Source organism: Microcaecilia unicolor, chromosome 2 (genome assembly GCF_901765095.1).
Source record: "Microcaecilia unicolor chromosome 2, aMicUni1.1, whole genome shotgun sequence".
NCBI lineage: Eukaryota > Metazoa > Chordata > Amphibia > Gymnophiona > Siphonopidae > Microcaecilia > Microcaecilia unicolor.
The window spans coordinates 319785671-319804197 of NC_044032.1; positions in this window are offsets into that span (position 1 = coordinate 319785671).

Here is an 18527-nt window from a genome sequence, read left to right on the forward strand (position 1 = left end):
ATGAAGTTGAGGACATTCTGGACTCCAAGAGGCGGCGGGGAAGGCTGTACTACCTGCTATCTTGGAGGCATTTCGGTTCCGAAGACAACTCCTGGGAACCAGCTACCAACATACATGCTCCGGACTTGGTAAGAACCTTCCAAGCACGTTTTCCTCTCAAACCTGGTGTCCCGTCCGTGGCCGTGACAACCCTCAGACTTACCCTGTTTCTGGGAGTCAGTGTCTGTGCGGGCTTCTGCTTGTCTCTGTGTCTGTGTCTGTCTTAGGTTCTTTCTGGCTCTGTGTGCTGATTGCCTTACTGACCCTCACCTGTGTGGGCTATGCCTCTTCCAAGATGGCTGCCGCCTCTTCCTCTCTGCCAGTATCCAAGATGGCTCCCGCTGTTCCTTCCTATGGGATGACTGCTCTGAGTGTCAAGCCTCTGTTTGGTTGCAAGGTGATTGCTGCAGCTGTAGCTCTGGTGTTGAGGGCTTTATGAGTCACTTGGAGACTACAGTCCTGGCGTTTGCATCTCATCTCATCTCATCTCATCTAAAGGTCCTGGTGTATAGAGTGCTCTGTACTCAGTTTCAGTGTTTGCTCTGTGTGAGTTTCTATGTTTGTCTAGCTAGCTTAGGCACCGTGTGGCTTATAGCCTGTGTATAGCTTTGCTAGTGTTCTATGTTTGTTCAGACTAGTTAGCTTAGGCACCGTCTGGCTTGTTGCCTGTGCATAGCTCTTCTAGTTCTCTGTGTTTGTTTCCAGTGTATGACTAGTTAGCTTAGGCACCGTCTGGCTTGTTGCCTGTGCATAGCTCTACTAGTTCTCTGTGTTTGTTTCCAGTGTATGACTAGTTAGCTTAGGCACCGTCTGGCTTGTTGCCTGTGCATAGCTCTACTAGTTCTCTGTGTTTGTTTCCAGTGCATGACTAGTAGCTTAGGCACCGTCTGGCTTGTGGCCTGTGCATAGCTCTGCTAGTTCTCTGTGTTTGTTTCCAGTGATAGACTAGCCAGCTTAGGCACCGTGTGGCTTGTAGCCTGTGCATAGCTCTACTAGTTCACTGTGGTTGTTTAGTGTTAGACTAGCCGCCCTTGCTAGTCACTATCCCAAGACTGTGTTTGTTCCTAGTGTTAGACTAGCCGCCCTTGCTAGCCACTATCCCAAGACTGTGTTTGTTCCTAGTGTTAGACTGGCCGCCCTTGCTAGTCACTATCCCGAGACTGTGTTCGTCCCTAGTGTTAGACTGGCCACCCTTGCTAGTCACTATCCCGAGACTGTGTTTGTCCCTAGTGTTAGACTGGCCGCCCTTGCTAGTCACTATCCCGAGACTGTGTTCGTCCCTAGTGTTAGACTGGCCACCCTTGCTAGTCACTATCCCGAGACTGTGTTTGTCCCTAGTGTTAGACTGGCCGCCCTCGCTAGTCACTATCCCTAGACTGTGTTTGTTCCTAGTGTTAGACTAGCCGCCCTCGCTAGCCACTATCCCAAGACTGTGTTTGTTCCTAGTGTTAGACTAGCCGCCCTTGCTAGCCACTATCCCCAGACTGTGTTCCGTTCAGCTAGCCGTCCTGCTAGCCTTCCTGCGGAGACAGTGACTTCAGCTAGCCGTCCTGCTAGCCACCTCCAGAGACAGTGTTGCATCTCCTGCTAGCCGTCCTGCTAGCCCTCCTGCGGAGACAGTGACTTCAGCTAGCCGTCCTGCTAGCCACCTCCAGAGACAGTGTTGCATCTCCTGCTAGCCGTCCTGCTAGCCCTCCTGCGGAGACAGTGACTTCAGCTAGCCGTCCTGCTAGCCACCTCCAGAGACAGTGTTGAATCCTGCCGACTGCCAGAACCCGGACAGACCCTGCTTGTCTGCCTTGCCTTCGCCTAGGGGCCAGGGGGCACCCCTGGACCTTCATTCCTGCTGTTCCTGTAAGTCCTACCGGCTGCCAGAACCTGAGGGCTCAACCCGAGGGGGAAGGCAGTCAAGTGTAGGTGAAGCCTAGGTCCAGGGTGTTCCAGTTCCGCGGGTTCCGCTCCAGTGGGTTCCAGTCCAGCGGGTTTCACTCCTGTATGTTTCAGTCCAGTGGGGCCACTCCAGTGTGTCCAGTCCAGTGGGCCCCACTCCAGTGCGCACCCGTCCGGTGCGTTCCAGTTCCGAGTGTTCCGGTGTAGAACTCCAGTCCGGAGTTCCGGTCCAGTCTTATCTCCTCTCTACCTGGAAGGTGATTTTGCCTAAAGGACTCACAAACCCCGCGCTTCCGGGGAAGAAGCCTGAAGGTATGCCAAGGTCCTCGAGAGCGCGTCAAGCGCGAGTGACGCGACAGGGACGCGACAGGATGCAAAGGCCATGAGTTCGGCGAGACCATCAGTCCAGGTGGGCTTCATGCCCATAAGTCCGTGCCCTATGGACAATCCGAGGGGAAATTCTGATTATTTTTTTTTTGATTCCAAGGACAGTCTAGTTTCTATTTTGGATCCCTATTTAAGCCTGTGGGAATACCGAGAGGAACTGCTGTCGAATCCAGCCTTTACGGCTACTCCTGAAGCAGCAGCGGAGAGAAAGCGTGTCTACCGGAGTCTGGGCCACTATAACCCAGGTTCTGACCACTATAACCCAGTTTCTGACATGAATTCGGCCATCACGCTCCGTGAGTACCGCCTCAGACTTCGGGAAGACCCAGCTCTGTGGGATACTCCGGAGGCTGAGATCGAAAGAAGACGCCGGGAACGTTCTCCGCCCGGGTCTTTTCAACCACCTCAGCCGAGTAGCCGGCCGTACCATGGTGGGGTAGCTCTTCGTCGGGATCCTAGTCCACTGATGCTGAGTCCAGGTCGAGGAGGGTTTCCGGTGGAGCCTTGGAAGCCTTTCCGAGTGAAGCATCCAGCCAAGCCGCTGAGGTCGGGCCGAGGGAGGCGGCGGACCAAGCCCCTGACCCCAGTTCAAGTAGCGCTGCCTCCTAAGCGCCTGAGTCCAGTCCAGGGGATGCTTCATACTGAACCTCCAATTCCAGTCCAAGTAACGAGGAAGCTTAAGTCTCCGAGGCCAGTCCGAGGGAGGCGTTTGATGGAGCCTCGGATTCCTGTGCAAGTGGCGCTCCAGGTCGAGCCTCCAGTCCTCGTGCAAGTGGCACGCCCCTTGAAGTCTCCGAGTCCAGTCCGAGGGAAGCTTTCGATGGAGCCTCAGATTCCTGTGCAAGTGGCGCTGCGGGTCGAGCCTCCAGTCCTCCTTCAAATGGCACGCCCTTTGAGGTCTCCGAGTCCAGTCCGAGGGAAGCCTTCGATGGAGCCTCAGATTCCTGTGCAAGTGGCGCTTCGGGTCAAGTCTCCGGTTCTTGTTCAAGTGACCCGTCCAGTCAAGCCACTGAGTCCCGTTCGAGGGGGGCTTCTAACCAAGCCTCCGGTGCCAGTCCACAGGGTGGTTCAGGTGGCACCTCTGCTTCCAGTCTTGAGGGCACCTCCAAGCAAGCTCCGAAGCCCAGTTCGAGTGGCGCTTCCGCTCGAGCCGCCGATCCCTGTCCAAAGGGTGTGTTCTGCCAAGCCTCAGTTAAAGTTCCGTCCCTGCCAGGAGGCAGAGGGCGTCACGAGTTGCAAGTCCAGTCAAGATGCTGAGTCTGGACCGAGTTGCAAGTCCAGTCAAGAGGCTGAGTCTGGATCGAGTTGCAAGTCCAGTCAAGATGCTGAGTCTGGACCGAGTTGTAGTTCCAGTCAAGATGCTGAATCTGCACCGAGTGCAGAGGTCAGCCAAGATATTGAGTCTGCACCGAGTGCAGAGGTCAGCCAAGATATTGAGTCTGCTCTTGAGGATGAGATGACATTCCAAGAGGACTGTGATAGACCTTGTTTTGATTCAGCCTGGGAGAAGACCTCCGAAGCAATAGCTGAGAGAAGGTGTGTTCAACAGCTTGGGGCCCGGAGAAACCCATTTTCTGCATTTCAGCCTGCTAGCATGCTCTGGGGATACCAGGGCCATCTCCTCTTGAAACCTGCTTGGCGGACGCCGCCTGAAGCTAATGCTAGAGAGACATCCCAGTCCGGCCAGAGGGGTGTGTCCAGCCCTGCAGCTGAATCTTTTCCAAGTTCCAGTTCTAACCAAGATGCTGAGCCTGTTCCGAGTTCCAGTTTCCAGCCAGGAGGCTGAGTCCGTGTCCAGTTCCGGGTCCGACCAAGAGGTTGAGGTCGCCCTAAGTTCCAGTGTCCGTCAGGAGGCGGACCGTATGCTGAGTTCCCATTCCAGTCAAGGGGTTGAGGCCAGTCCGGGTCCCTATCCCGGCTCCGTGTTGGATGCCAACCCGGGGGCTAGTTCCAGATCCATTTCTGTTCAGACTTCTAGCTCCTGTCAAGATGGGAATGCCACTTCGAGCCTCAGCCCAGCTTTTGATGTCAGCTGGGGTAGTGACTCCAGCTCTGTTCCTGTCATTTCATGGATTTGCCAAGAGGTTCAGGACATTGTGGGTTCCCTCAGGGGAGGGTTACTTTTGAATTGTGTTCCTCTTGATGCATCCATGTTCCTGAGGTTGCCCCGTGGTGACTCGAAGGAGCTTCCTGGTCACAAGTTCTACTTTGGTCTGCCAGTTTTGAACTTCATTGTGACTTCCAGCCCAGTGATCTATGTCTGGCTTTTGAGACCCATCAGGAAGTTTCACCATAGTTACCCCTGGATACCGGATCGCCTCCGGGAGACCGAGAGGGGGGTCTTGAGGAGGGGATACTGTCCTGTCCTTGGCCGTGACAACCCTCAGACTTACCCTGTTTCTGGGAGTCAGTGTCTGTGCGGGCTTCTGCTTGTCTCTGTGTCTGTGTCTGTCTTAGGTTCTTTCTGGCTCTGTGTGCTGATTGCCTTACTGACCCTCACCTGTGTGGGCTATGCCTCTTCCAAGATGGCTGCCGCCTCTTCCTCTCTGCCAGTATCCAAGATGGCTCCCGCTGTTCCTTCCTATGGGATGACTGCTCTGAGTGTCAAGCCTCTGTTTGGTTGCAAGGTGATTGCTGCAGCTGTAGCTCTGGTGTTGAGGGCTTTATGAGTCACTTGGAGACTACAGTCCTGGCCTTTGCATCTCATCTCATCTCATCTAAAGGTCCTGGTGTATAGAGTGCTCTGTACTCAGTTTCAGTGTTTGCTCTGTGTGAGTTTCTATGTTTGTCTAGCTAGCTTAGGCACCGTGTGGCTTATAGCCTGTGTATAGCTTTGCTAGTGTTCTATGTTTGTTCAGACTAGTTAGCTTAGGCACCGTCTGGCTTGTTGCCTGTGCATAGCTCTTCTAGTTCTCTGTGTTTGTTTCCAGTGTATGACTAGTTAGCTTAGGCACCGTCTGGCTTGTTGCCTGTGCATAGCTCTACTAGTTCTCTGTGTTTGTTTCCAGTGTATGACTAGTTAGCTTAGGCACCGTCTGGCTTGTTGCCTGTGCATAGCTCTACTAGTTCTCTGTGTTTGTTTCCAGTGCATGACTAGTAGCTTAGGCACCGTCTGGCTTGTGGCCTGTGCATAACTCTGCTAGTTCTCTGTGTTTGTTTCCAGTGATAGACTAGCCAGCTTAGGCACCGTCTGGCTTGTGGCCTGTGCATAACTCTGCTAGTTCTCTGTGTTTGTTTCCAGTGATAGACTAGCCAGCTTAGGCACCGTGTGGCTTGTGGCCTGTGCATAGCTCTGCTAGTTCTCTGTGTTTGTTTCCAGTGATAGACTAGCCAGCTTAGGCACCGTGTGGCTTGTAGCCTGTGCATAGCTCTACTAGTTCACTGTGGTTGTTTAGTGTTAGACTAGCCGCCCTTGCTAGCCACTATCCCAAGACTGTGTTTGTCCCTAGTGTTAGACTGGCCGCCCTCGCTAGTCACTATCCCTAGACTGTGTTTGTTCCTAGTGTTAGACTAGCCGCCCTTGCTAGCCACTATCCCCAGACTGTGTTCCGTTCAGCTAGCCGTCCTGCTAGCCTTCCTGCGGAGACAGTGACTTCAGCTAGCCGTCCTGCTAGCCACCTCCAGAGACAGTGTTGCATCTCCTGCTAGCCGTCCTGCTAGCCCTCCTGCGGAGACAGTGACTTCAGCTAGCCGTCCTGCTAGCCACCTCCAGAGACAGTGTTGCATCTCCTGCTAGCCGTCCTGCTAGCCCTCCTGCGGAGACAGTGACTTCAGCTAGCCGTCCTGCTAGCCACCTCCAGAGACAGTGTTGAATCCTGCCGACTGCCAGAACCCGGACAGACCCTGCTTGTCTGCCTTGCCTTCGCCTAGGGGCCAGGGGGCACCCCTGGACCTTCATTCCTGCTGTTTCTGTAAGTCCTACCGGCTGCCAGAACCTGAGGGCTCAACCCGAGGGGGAAGGCAGTCAAGTGTAGGTGAAGCCTAGGTCCAGGGTGTTCCAGTTCCGCGGGTTCCGCTCCAGTGGGTTCCAGTCCAGCGGGTTTCACTCCTGTATGTTTCAGTCCAGTGGGGCCACTCCAGTGTGTCCAGTCCAGTGGGCCCCACTCCAGTGCGCACCCGTCCGGTGCGTTCCAGTTCCGAGTGTTCCGGTGTAGAACTCCAGTCCGGAGTTCCGGTCCAGTCTTATCTCCTCTCTACCTGGAAGGTGATTTTGCCTAAAGGACTCACAAACCCCGCGCTTCCGGGGAAGAAGCCTGAAGGTATGCCAAGGTCCTCGAGAGCGCGTCAAGCGCGAGTGACGTGACACCTGGCCCCAGTAGAAAGGGGGCATCCGGGGGGGATACTGTCGCGTCCCGTGCTCCTACCTGCTCTCCCGCCGCGGGGGGTGGGAGCCAGCGTCCTCCGCAGCGCGGGATGGCGGCCCGGAGGCTCCAGCGTGGGGGTGGGCGCTGCCGCGGGAATGGCGGGTCGGGCCGGGACCGGTGGTCGGTGATGGCGACCACCGGTCTCTCTGTCGCCGGGTGTGGAGGCGAGGTTCGCGCCGCTCAAGATGGCGGCGCTAGTATGCGGGGGTCGGTGTCTTCCTCGCTCCAGAGCCGGGGGGCCTGGAGCTCCGCCTACAAAGCGCCGGATTGGAGGGCCGAGGCAGTGGCTCCGCCTGGGAGATCGGGCAGAGCCAATCTGAGGGGCTCTGCCGATTCCCGGGGCCGGATTGGTGGTTTTTCCCCACGAGGGAGGGGCGGCTAATGTAGCTCGTTATTTAAAGAAGGAATCTGCGCTGACACTTTGCTTCAGGTTCTGTTCCCGAAGCCGTTCCGTGGTTCCGTGTTGTTACTTCCTGGTCCTGCCAAGAGACTTGCTTTGAACCTGACTACTGATTGCTAGCCGCCTGCCCAGAGACTTGCTTTGAACCTGACTACTGATTGCTAGTCGCCTGCCCAGAGACTTGCTTTGAACCTGACTGCTGCTTGCTAGTTGCCCACACCTCCCGACTCCAGCCAGGTCAGACCGTCAACCCCGCGGTTCCAGCAGTCCCGCTGACCGCCTGCAGCTGGGGGCTCAACCCCTGGTGAACGGCGGTCGCCGCGGGTGAAGATTTTGGGGTTGCTCGGCTGTCCTTTGAGGTCCTTCGGGGCCTTACGGGACCTAAAGGCTCACTGACATTGTGGACAAGACAGCGTGTGTTATTACTACTAATAATAATACTTGCACTGCTGGGAAAATGGATGCACTTAATGCACTGGTGTCTGGCATGGTAGAGGAAGAGGGCACGCACCACAGGACGTATGCACGGCCCCGAGTCTATAGGCCCCGCACCACCTTCCTACAACTCACTGACCAGCAGTGTCTTACAAGGTTCAGGTTTGATAGGGACACCATTGTGCAGCTTTGTGAGCAGCTGAAACCCCTCCTTCAGCCCCAGACCCGTAGGAATAACCCCATCCCTGTCCATCTCAAAATCACTTCCTCTCTCTCTGTCCTGGCCACTGGGAGTTTTCAATCTGTATTAGCTGCTAACACAGGGCTCACCCAGGCTTCTATTTCACACTGTCTCACCCAGTTCCTGCATGCCTTTCTAACTCACACCTCTCACTACATCACTTTCCCCACCACCCCCCAGGCCCTGCACACCAACATGGCTGCGTTCTATGCTGTTGCTAGATTCTCCTCACATAGGTGTGATTGATTGCACACACATCGCCCTCAGACCCCCCAGGGCACATGAAGCCACCTACAGAAACAGGAAGGCTTTTCTTTCCATGAACATGCAAGTTGTGTGTGATGCCCAGGGGGAGATATTAGACGTGTGTGCAAGGTTCCCCGGTTCCACCCACGATGCATCCATCCTACAGCACTCGGGCATCTACCGCAGATTTGAGCGAGGAGAGTTCACCGGTGGATGGCTACTAGGTAAGTTCAACATGGATGGACCCATACCTATACCTCCTCCACTGGGCAGCCCGCCGCCCTGGCTTCCTCCACCTCACTCCACAACCCACTATCCTCCCTTCCCCCACCCCCCTGTACCTGCTCCAAGCAATACACACTCATCTATCTCATTCTGCTTTTCTCCAAAGGTGACCGGGGCTACCCGCAGAGGACGTGGCTCATGACCCCCGTGGTGCATCCACAACTAGGCCCACAAGAAACATACAACAGGAGACATCGGAGCACCCGGGGGATCATTGAGCGGACTTTTGGAATGGTCAAAAACCGGTTCCACTGTCTGGACCGGTCTAGAGGGGAGCTCCTCTACAGCCCTGAAAAGGTGGCCAAGATGTTTGTTGCCTGCTGCATGCTGCACAATTTGGCTCAGCACAGAGGACAGCCTCTCCCAGAGGAGGCAGAGCCACCAGAGGAGGCCCCAGATGAGCAGGAAGAGGAGCCCCCTCCACCCCCAGCCCACAGAGCAGACCTCAATGCTTACCAGCTTGGAATAAGAGCAAGACAAAGACTCATTGAAACAAGTTTTGCGTGAAAGTAAGTGCACATTTATTGTGTATAACTGCATAAGTGCATGGGTGTTCAACCCCCCCCCCCCACCCTCACCCTCCAGCATGTGATGACATCACTTTCCCCGTCCCCTCCCCCGTCCCCTCCTACCCCTCCCACGGACTTCCTGTGCAGCTGGTGCTGCAGGGGAAGTATCTTCACTCTCTGATGTGCTGCTCCCACTGTCCTCCTCCTCGGTTTGGGCTATGGAGTGGAAATCTGGCCACTTTGTTGGGTGTAGCCTGGCCACAGGACCCAGAATGGGAGATGGTTTGGTGGTGGGTGCTGCAGTAGTCGGTGCGGAGGCGGCAGGTCGCAACGCCCACCTCTTGGCTGGTGGTTGCTGCCCACTGGAGGAGGATGTGGAGGGCAGGTCTTGCTGCTGCAGCACGGCTGGAGTAGGTGGTGGTGGGCCCAGAGGGCGCAGCCCTTAATTGGTGTGCTGCAGCTGTTGGAGTTACTGCAGCACCTCTTGGTGGGCTTCCCGCTGTGCCTGGAGCACCTCTCGGTGGGCTTCCCGCTGCGACTGGAGGGCTTGCCACTGCACCTGCAGTGCTTCCCTCTGCAGCTGTAGCTTTTCCTGGCGGTACTCCTCCAGGCACACATTGTGCCTCAGCAACTCAGTGGCCAGCCGCAACAGTTGCCTTCGTTGGTTGGATGGCCTGTGACGAGGAGCCGGCCCCCTATAGGCATACTCATCAGCAGAGTCAACCAGTGGTGGAGGTGCCGCCTCTGCTGGTGGTGCTGGTGGAGGTTGAGCCTCTACTGCTGGCTCAGCTGCAGGTGGTGGTGGTGGTAGAGGCTGTACTGCTGCTGCAGGCGGTGGAGGGTGAGGCTGTGGTGCTGCTGTAGGCCTTGGTTGGTCTTGCAGGCCACTAGGGCCAGCCTCCTCAGAGTCATCACCTGTATAGCACAAGGGTGAGGAAATGTTGGTGAAAATAACCCACTTTTGTCTTTCAGCATTCATATACATTGGCCCCCAAACTGCTGACCCAGCAAAGAGATGGTGAGGAGGAGGAAAGGAATTGACAGCGATGTGAAAGAGAGCCCCACAGCCAGCTGAGTAGAGGTGGTGGACGGCCAGCCAAGAGAAGGACACCGCTCACAACTTTGTGGACAAGCTGTTTGTTGTATATTTGTCAAAATGAAGGACATTTCAGCATGTCTTCTGTTACTACGGACTTGCTAGACTCTCTAGAACTGCATTATCACCCCCATTACAGGCTCCTTAAGTTGCATGCATGTGGCCCACACTCAGTAGAGCACAGAGGTGATAGAAGGAAATAGGCACGGTTTGGTGATGGGAAAATAGGAGGGAGTAGTAGGGAAGGAAGGGTCCCAAAGTAGTGCCACAGTAGTACCCTACATACACCCATAGGAGCCACCTGTTATGCATTATTGGGGGTGAAGCCGAGTGCACAAAACTCCACCCTGGACACCTACATGATAGTTGCTCAATATTGGGGGTGTTGAAAAACCCACAGCAGCCAGAGAGTGTGCTCCTATGACACACCACTACTCAAAGAGAGCTTACAATGTAGTTAAGATGCACACACAGGACAAGTAAGAGGGAAGGTAAATGAGTACGGTAGGGATAGAGAGTAATGATACAGAGCAAGTGAGTAGGGGTAGGTAAGAAAGTCAGCACAGCATCATTAAGATGGTCGTTTATTCTACATATTAGCACACCCGCCTGAAACTTCCTCCCGCTTCCCGCTCACCCCACTCCCTACCTCCCACCTCCTGGCCCCAACTTGTATAACACAGTTTAGTGCAGCGGAACACATAAGCGCAGCTTCATAAAGAATGGTCAACCTACCTGAGTCCTCAGCCTGTGCAGAGGTGTCAAGGGCCCCTATTCCATGGATGCCCTCCTGGGGTAGGAGGGAGTGGACCATCAGCTCCAGGGGGGTGAGGTTGGCAGTATCATGTGGTGGGGGATGGGCACCAGCCTTGCGCCTCACATCTCTCCGGAGCTTGCGCCACTTGCGCTTGCAGTCCTCCACGTCACTTGCACAATGGAAGACTGCATTGACGCTGTCACGGACTGCCTCCCACTCCCTCTGTTTCGTCGTTGCAGCCAGCCTCTGCCCTGTGGGAGCAAACAGATGTTGGTGGCGTTGCTGGATCTCCTGCACCAGTAGCTCTACCTCTCCATCCGTAAAATTACCCTTCCGGGTTGGGGTTGACGTGGCGGCATTGTACCAATGGGGTTTTCGAAAATACGGAGTGGGCGTTTATATAGTCGCCAGGAACGCCCATTGACACGGGGGAATAGGCGTGTCTGATATGGGCGGTTTTTTTTCAATTATACATATAATTCCTAAGCGTGCCCAGCTCAGATAGCGATTTTGAGCACATGATTTCGATTATGGGTAGATAAGTATGGGCGTCCCCACCTGCCTTCCCTTTCTTCATTGCCATCTAACCCGCCATTTCCTGCACTGGGACCTTGCCGGTTGTTCTTAAGAATCGTTTACAGGGTTTTACCCTCACTTATAATAAGGTTTGTGTTTGGCAATGTATGTTTGGGTACACCTGTGTATTTGGGGGGGGAGGGGGAATTATTGCTGGCCCTCAGCCAACACGCCTTCCGTTTCCACTCTTCCACATCCCGTGAGCCTCCCTTACTTTCTCCCATTCTTTCTGCCTGCTTGTAACAGGCAGTCTGTGGGGCCGACAATATTCCTACACTCGCCCCAAATCAAGCACCCCTCGGTAAGGGACATTTCAATGAGAGAGATATGCAGCTAATGTTCCAGATGATAAAAGGCACACTACACAGTCTTGAAACAGACATTCATGGTAAGCTCTCATTTGTCTGCCATCTCTTCTCTTTGTGCTCATAGTCAAGGAGTGTGCATTCACTGTATGTAGTCTGGAGTCTCTTAGCTGGCTGTCTTTTAACCAGGTTCCTGTGCACTGTACTGTGGGGTTGGCAGGTCCTCAGTGGTGTGGGCCAGCTGTTGGAGCTGCTGTATTGGTTCCCGGTAGGTTCCATCTTCCTTGTTTATGTGGTGAACCCCAGTCCCCATTTATGCAGTGCCCACCCATTCTGAAGCTGCATAGGAGGGGGAGGGGGAATGATATATGCAATGGATGTGTTTAGCACATTATGGAACACCTTCCTAAATTCCTCCATAGGTAGGGAACAAGAACATTTTGTCACAATTGGTAGCCTGGAAAAAATGCTCAAGGTGGCTACAGGTACTGCCACTGAGGCCTTAAGACGTGGTGGTGAGGGAGAGGGTTCTGTGTACAGGTCGCAACCCAAAGTACCTGCAGGTGGCTACAGCCTGGTGGCTGCTGTTGTGGCCTAGTGGTTAGAGCACCAGCCTTATAATCACAAGGTTGCTGGTTCAATTCCCACCTAAGGCAAGTCACTTCACTGTTGGTTGGCTCAGGGACAAACTTTGAGACAGACCCGGAATACCTGAATATAACACACCTTGATCTACTACTGGAGACAGTGTCATCACAGCTGCAAATAATGAGCACCATTTTTATTTGTGGCCATCTGTAACACAAGTATTACATTGCAACTGTGATGAAGTAACCATCCATCTAATGGGTTTCCCATTGTTTCCCCTCAGCACTATATACCATAGCTGATGTATTGAATGTGAAAATATGAGCCAGCTGTTTGTAGGTCCTTCTTGGCCTCCCCCCCCCCCCCCCACCCCACCCCACCAATGTGGCTTGTTGGTAAGGATGTCTGGCCATCAGACAGCAAACACTGTGTATATGCTACCTGGGGTTATGTGGACATATCTACTTGGGAGATCACACGTGGTACACAATTAATCTCTTATTGATGGCACTCTGTGTTGTGGGTCAGTATGGTGTTGGGGACGGAGGGAAAGAGGCTGGCTGGCCATTTGTGTTCATGAACACTAATATCCATCCAGCCTCCCTGGCCCACCTCCCCTGCACATATGGCCATGCAGGTTGGAATGAACAGGTGGCCTTCTGTATGGCCAACATTCTCACACATACATCAACTTTCTCATTCACACTGCACATTTCATGCTATGCATATTGCTGCCTGCTTCCTCTCAACTCAACAGCACCATTTGCTTATATGTAATGCACAAGGGAGACAAACACACAGACACCCTGATAGTTAAAGTATAACAAAAACATTTATTCCCCCCCACCCCCACCCCTACACAGGGCCGTGCCTAGGGTCTCTGGCGCCCCCCTGCAGACCCCCCCCCCCCCCCCCGCCCGTATAAGAGCCTTACCATGACCTTTAAAACCAGCTCCGGTCCCCACCTGGCAGTGTCGACGGCGTCCCCTGTGCCTTTGGGCAACTTACCGGCACACGCAGCACTGCTCTTGTTTCTTCTCTTCGTTGCCGTCGTCCCCCCCCTTCGCGCGATTCGCGAACCGCTTAGCACTGCTTTAAAAAAAAAATTTACACGTCAGCAGGAACAGGCTGCTTCAGCCAATCCCAGGAGCCTTCCTTCAGCGTGTTCCGCCCCTGAGGGGTGAAGGAAGGCTCCTGGGATTGGCTGAAGCAGCCTGTTCCTGCTGACGTGTAAATTTTTTTTTTAAGCAGTGCTAAGCGGTTCGCGAATCGCGTGAAGGGGGGGGGTGGGACGACGGCAACGAAGAGAAGAAACAAGAGCAGTGCTGCGTGTGCCGGTAAGTTGCCCAAAGGCACAGGGGACGCCGTCGATACTGCCAGGTGGGGACCGGAGCCGGTTTTAAAGGTCATGGTTGGGCTGGGGAGGCTTAGCCTCCCCAAGCCTCTTATACGGGGCGCCTATGCCTCTCTGCTCTTTCCTCCGCACCCTGGGGCCTTTAAATCTTTTACCTGGTCGCAGCAGCGTCAGTGAAAGCGCTGCCGACGTCTCACTTCCCTTGTACTCATTGGTTCCCTCAGTGTCCGCCTTCTTCTAGAAGGCGGGACACTGAGGGAACCAATGAGTGCAAGGGAAGTGAGACATCGGCAGCGCTTTCACTGACGCTGCTGCGACCAGGTAAAAGATTTAAAGGCCTCGGCGGCGCGGGGCGAGAGTAAGCACCGCAGCGGCGCCCTCCAGAGGTGGGCGCCCCCCTGCGGCGCTTACCCCGCTTACCGCATCGGCACGGCCCTGCCCCTACAAACCAACCCCGAACAATGCCCTCCTCCCCCCCACAACTCCCCACAACCCCAACAATTCCCTCCCCCCTCCACACACCCCCATTTCCCTCCCCCCCACACAGAACCCCAACAATTCCCTCCCCCCACAGAACCCAACAATTCCCTCCCCCCCCACAGAACCCAACAATTCCCCCCCCCATTTAAGTCAAGGGTGGGCACGCCCTCTGAGTAAGGCCCTCTGTAGCAGGGCAATGAGCAGCCCCAGCAGTACCCTTAGTGGGCCCTGGAGCTGCTCATTGCCCTGCCGTAGGGCTCGGACCTCCTGCAGCAGCTGGTGCTGGCCATCTACCAGCTGCTGCTGGCCATCTACCAGCTGCTGCAGGAGGCGCATCATTGCACCTGCACCTAGGGCTGGTGGAGGTGGCCCAGGGGCTGGAGCTGGCCCAGGGGACGGAGCAGACCCAGGGGAAGGCGGTGGGGCAGGTGATTGAGGTCCCGCAGGGGATGAGGATGGCCAAGGGGAGGGAGAGGGCTCTTCTGGTGTTACAGGTGGGGAGGGGGCCTCCATATTGTCCTCATCTATGACGAGGACCCCCTCCTCCGAGCCAGCCGACTCCTCCTCCTCCGCCTCCACGTGGCTTCCCTGTCCTGGATCCTGCTCCTGCTCCTCGTCCTCCTCCTGCAGGTGGTGGCCCTCTTCATCTGCACGCTCGGCTTGCTGCTGGTGGAGCCCTGTGTATGTAAACGGAGTGTGATTGAGATCAGCACATACAACATGGCTTGCATAGTGCAGTAGCTGGGTGGCCTGAGACGGGGGATGGGCCACGGTGTGGTAAGGCGTGGCCTATGCCCATGGGGACTGAGCTGCATCAGATGACATGACAAAGAACCCTGGAACCTCCTCTGACACACACCACACAGGACATGTTGCCATACCACATTCATTGCTAACCAGCATGTTTGCATTGTGAGATGCGACAAGGGGTTGATGGGCAGTTGTTGTTGGTTTTATTGGTGGGGGGGGGGGGGCAGTGGGAAGGGTGTTGAGCACAAAACTTTTATGAGAGTTAGGCCATGACATCCACTAAAAGTAGGGCCTCAGGCAGGTCTACCAGGACACACTAATCAGCCACCCCAGAAAGGGGAATAGTAAAGTGAGGCATATCATCTTTCATCTCAGGGGGATGGTCGGATGTTGCAGCCATACTCATGGGAGGACCCCTGCAACCTGCATCCTTGATCTGGGACAGATATGTTATTACTTACTAGTTGGCTATTAGCCACATTGATAGGAATTGATATTGTACAGCACATTGGCATTATTCAAGACGTGTATTTAGCAATCTGTACTGGTGTCCTGGTTTTGAATACTTACGCCGAGCCCTGAGGTGCCGTCGCACCGCCCGGATGAGCTTGGGCCTCTCACGCCGCACACGGCGGAAGCGCCTCCTCAGGGACTCCAGGTCCCAGTGCACTCCGAAGCGTCTGTAAGATATAAGTTTGTAGAGCAGGTGTCAGGAGGGGATGGTCCTTTTTGTCCTCTGCACACATTGATTTGTTATTCAAATAGCAGAGGGAGAGGGTCAACAGTGTTTGGGGAGGGGGGGACCACCTCCATTGGTACTGAATCATACATAGGAGCCACCTTTTTACCATTTTGGGGGGGTGCAACCCCCAATGGCGATTACCCCTCCCTCCCTCCATACATACAAGGCATTTCTTTTATATTGGGGGTGCTCAAGCACTCACAGCAGCCACCGAGTTGGTTCCTATGCAGATGATGCCATAGAGGTGGCCATGAGGCCAGAAAGTATCGTTTGTATGCATTATAATGTATGCTTGTAACATTACTTTATATGTGTTATCATTACCATGTTATAAAGTATGGTATTCGTTTAATTGGTATCATGTTTCCACTATTCGGATGTGTTGTAAGCCACATAGAGGCTGCAAAGAGGGATTGGAAATGTGGCGTTCACAGGCAAGATATACATAAATAATGAAATACATTCTTGTAGGGATGTGGGAATGGTCGTCCTTTCAATAACATACATTTTATTAGTGATATTGTGCATATTCCTATATTACTCATTATCCTTGCATGCACACTCCAGTTACTGGTGGTAACATTGATGACGGAGCTGTTATATGTGTAGGTACAGGCGGGGGGGTGGGCCATAACCTTACCTTTCAAGCCTGTCCCTGATACGGGACCAGGCTCGCATGGCCTGGAGCCTGGGGGGCAGGTGGTGGTGCTGGACAAAGAGCCTGTGCCGGTGCCTTAGGCACAGGCGCACCAGCAGCAGGCTCTCCTCCTGTCCAAAGTTGGGCTCTCGTCGTTGTGCCATTTTTCCACGTGTTGGAAAACAAGTGCCTTATATAGACGACCTTGCGTGAGGGACGTCGTTTCATGCACAGCTCCATATATGGATGACCATCCCATATATGGCCCTATCAGCACGTGGACGCCGTCGTAAGCATAGACGTCTTTGACGTGCACATGCCTGGTTATGTGTGTGGAACGTGCCTTATATAGATGAGTATGACGCACCCCACCCGACCCTTTTCACATATACACAATATGCATATAGGTGCATGTTCAGTAGGTGTACAGTGCATACAGGTCCGGACATGCAGATGGGCACATATGAGGAAAATATGGGTGCAGCAGCTGCATGATTTTTCTGTTGTTGACGCATATATGCGTTCCTCATATTTTCCCATACCTGGATGGCCAGAACAGCATGTACTGTACTTGCGGTACACCTATGTACATTATTTTACACACTTTGTGATTTGGTCGTTTGCACCTGCAATAATCGACCGTGTTAGGGCGCCCAATTTAGTCACGCTTATGCGCTCCTCATTTGATTGTTTTCCTACAGGGACAATCGATTATCGAAAAACGCCCATACTATTTTCCGATTATACATGCCTATTTTTGGACGTTTTCGTAAGAACGTCCTAATTCGTACTTGGACGATCTTTCAATTATGCCCCTCTATGTGTGTTGAGATGTTGTCCAGACTCAAGTCTACCATAATGGCAAAGTTTTAAGTTGTGGGATAATGTGACTATATTTTAAAAAATCAATGTTTCCAAAGTTTTCATATGTGCATGTGGGATTCATGTTGATGCAGGACAGCTGTTGAGCAGACTGCTTACTCAGAAATGCACCATCAAGTGCACACTAAACCATTATTTAGGAGTACACCAAGCACTACTCACACCTATATGCCTAGTGCTCCCCATGTTAAGTCTGCCCCCCCCCCCCAAAAAAAAAAAAAAAATGTTAGGTCTGGCTATGCACTGCTGTGGATATAATGCCATTCCTCTTAGAGCCTCCCTGGAGTCGCCTAGTGGTCGGTGCAGTGGAATGTAGAGAAGGGAACCCAGGCCCATATCCCAGAAGTGTGAACACCCCAAAAACACAAAATACCTAGTGAACCCATATATAGGTTACATGTATAGGCATCAGGGCTATTGTATTTGTAGTGGTGCACAGTTAGGTACAGTACATTTTTGTACATGGGGCTTTTTATGTGAAAGCTCACTGCAATGCCCCTTAGGCTGCCTCACTGCTCTTCTGGGATGTCTGTGTGACCCATCTATTAAGACTGCTGTTTTCCACACATCTCAATGGCTTGTTTTATGATTTTTACTTTGGAAGTTTTTTTGTTTGAAAATGGCCCTAAAAGAAAGATGCACTGAGCACAAAAACATCTAAAATAGGGCAATTTTCAAACCAAAAAGATAGACATTTTTCTGGTTCGAAAGTGACCATGTTTGGCACTGGATTTCTGGACGTTTTTTGCAAAACATCCAAAATCAGATTTGAACTTCATATCGAAAATGCCCCTCACAATCTCCCATCAAACCAATATCATAAGTCTTGCTCACTAACTAGCACAAGCAGCCTCTGCAATCAGCAATGTTTTGTGCATTCAACTCATCTTTTTTACCATTTGAAGTTTGCATTACTGTTTTGAGGTTATTTATTATTAATTGTGTTTATCAAATCAAAGTTGCATTTCCGGTTCCTTTTGTGTTTCTTTTTGGATGTATTCGTGACCAACAGAAGATAAGAGGCAATAAATCCTGTTTCTTGTTTTGTTTTTTGAAGGTGAGAACAAAATCTTCAATACTATTCTGGAACTCGTGGGATTTGAAGTTGAATCTTCACAGGTTGAAAAAAAAGAGGAATAGGACCCTGCATGGCAGGTCAGGAAGGAGAGAGAGATGGCAGCATTTGTAGCAATCAGAGAAGTGCGTGTTCTTCTTCCCTTTTTATGTCGATTAACTCTGTGGCTGGTCTACTTTTGGGAGGAGCTGCTATTATCTTCATCTTTGGCATTTTGAACTTGGGCTATTCAATTGGACCAATACTTCTGGGTATTGGCATAGGTCTCTTTTTTGTCACCCTCTTGGCATATGGGGCACTTTGGGTTTGGGCAAGAGAAAAGCACCAGAGAAACCAGCCAAATGGTGAGTGCCTGGGCAGAGTCAATGATGAGTTCTCTATCTCTGTGATAAACCCACATTTTAACATGGGTATGCCAGCATCACCTATAGAAACCTCCACAGACCATATGAAGCACTCCTCTTCAAATCACTGTCACCAACTTCAAGA